The following is a 2,500-nucleotide window of genomic DNA, read 5'->3' as shown; positions in this document are numbered from 1 at the left end:
ATTTGTATAAGTTTTTTTTATACGGTTTTAGTAAAACAATAAATAAGCCTATAAATCGTTCTTATGTTTGTGTGTGTGTGTATGTGTGTTTGTATTTGTTAATGTGTGTGTGTGCTTGTGTATATTTTTGTACGTGTGTATGTGTCTTTAATATTTGTGCCTGGTTGTGCGTGAATATTTTCGTAATCATTTGTGTCTTCGATTGAAGCTTCTAACTATAGACGTTGTCTATAGGCGGTGCCTGTTTATAGGCAGTGACTATAGACAGTGACTATAGACAGTGACTATAGACAGTGAAATCATGTTTTTTCGCTTTTTTTAGTTTTTCAAATTTATTTTGAATTTCTTTTTAATTTTATTTAATAATTCATATATTAATCTTTTATTTCTTGATGGTTTTATTCTTTCATTCAATCAATCAATATATAATATGCTATGTGTGCGTTACATGTACACACACATACACACACACATATACGTGCACACACACATACATACATATACACACATACACATACATACACACACACACATACATACATACATACATACACATGCACACACACTATCACATTTATATATTTTTCTATTATTAACTTATCAAAACATTTTTATTCATAATTTTATTTTTTGGCGAATATATTTTTGTGTATACATTGCTTCTTATTGCTATATTTTCAAACAATCACTTTAGTATATATATATATATATATATAACACATTCTGTGTTTTAAGTTTTTTAGTTTTTTCGAAATAAAAATAAAAATCTTGAAAAAGATTTTTTAGCTCAAACCAAAATTGACCTCCCGTGTTTTAGATCTAAAAGGCGTGTATGTGTTTGCTTGTGTGTTTGTTTGTGTGTATTTGTGTGTTTCACAACATTCGTTGGTTGCAAACGAACGAAATAAATGATGAATCGTTGAAAATCCTCGTACAGTGCAGATGCGAACATATAAAAAACTCATTTACACATGCAAGCATTTACGTATATACACGTAAGTCGTCTACCTAAGTTTCTCTCTTTCTTTCTCTTTCTCTTTCTTTTCTCTCTCACTTTCTCTCACGAATGATTTATTCCAGAACATGAGTAATGTTACAATGCCATTCCTTCACAAGTTGAATTTTTGCGGTGCTGGTAGTAGTAGTAGTAAGTAGTAGATGTAGTATCGACTAAAGTAAAAGTATTAGTAGTAGTAGTAGTAGTAGTAGCAACAGTAGTAGTAGTGGTTATAGCAGCAGCAGCAGTAAGGGTAGAGACGACAACATGAAAAAAGACATCTTTTTGTCACCCAATAGCAAAATTACTACTCTAAATACACGTCATTACTTAAACTAACTAGTTATTGATTGATGGGTGGGTAATTATATGAATGCCAAGTCGTACCGTAGAAATGTATAAATGGATTGCGGTGTGTATATGGAGTGTATTTGTTGAATGTGTATATACCATCGAAGCGTGTGTGTGTGTGTGTTGTGTGTGTGTGTATTTTACGTGATTGTGGACAGATTGTATATATATACATGGATTTTTTTATGTAGCTTGTATGTGAAGTTTATATATGGAGTGTATACTTATTGTGTAAGTTGTATGAATGAAATGTGTGTATGAGTGCGTGTATCGAGTTTGTGCATGAAGTGTGGCGTGTGACTGACTTGTATCGAGTTTTTGTAAGGAGTGTAGTGTGTCTATGGGGCGTGTATATGAATGTGTCCGGAGTGTGTATATGTAAAGTGTGTATTTTATTTCGAGTGTGTACATGGAATTCTCTGTAGAGCCCACTCGTGTCTGTTTTGTAGTGTATGTAATTAATATGGACACACCAATAACATGATTGGACGTTGAGAACGATGATGACGACGACTACAAAGAAGAGGTTGGTATGGTGATGATGAGGATGATGTCGACGCTTGCATAGCGATGGTGTTAGTGGTGGTGATGAAGATGATGATGAGGAGGAGGAGGAGGAAGAGAAGGATGATGATGATGAGGAGGATGATGATGGCCATGCAGGCCATCATCATCAACATTGATTTTAACACTTTAATCCATCAAACCAACGTATTGGAATTATTTTTTAATAGGTAATAACGTTGCCAAAAACTTTGATAAACAATTTTTGGCGCCATTTTTAATTACATTCGTTTTATGAAAAAAAAATAATTTTTCAATCTTCACTCGCCATTAAGCGTTTAAATTTTTTTTAAAATTTTTTTTTAAATTTTTTTAAAATTTTTTTTAGAATTTTTTTTCCGAAAACTCCTTTTTAATTTTATTCCATCATAATGGCCTCATTTATAAAGTGAAGCGAGGTGGCGAGCGTTTGCAGACGCGCCAAAATTCGCGCCCTCACCGATCATTTGTTGACTGTTACTTTGGGGGTATTAAAAGGATCCAAGATGGCAACACTTCATTTTTTAGTGTGGACCACAAGGGTGTCACGTTCTACTGCTATGCACATGTTTCTGTTGCTTATAAGTACTATAAATTGCTTATACTTCA

The sequence above is a fragment of the Helobdella robusta genome, assembly GCF_000326865.2.
Source record: "Helobdella robusta unplaced genomic scaffold HELROscaffold_9, whole genome shotgun sequence".
Lineage (NCBI taxonomy): Eukaryota > Metazoa > Annelida > Clitellata > Rhynchobdellida > Glossiphoniidae > Helobdella > Helobdella robusta.
This window is presented reverse-complemented; position numbering follows the sequence as displayed.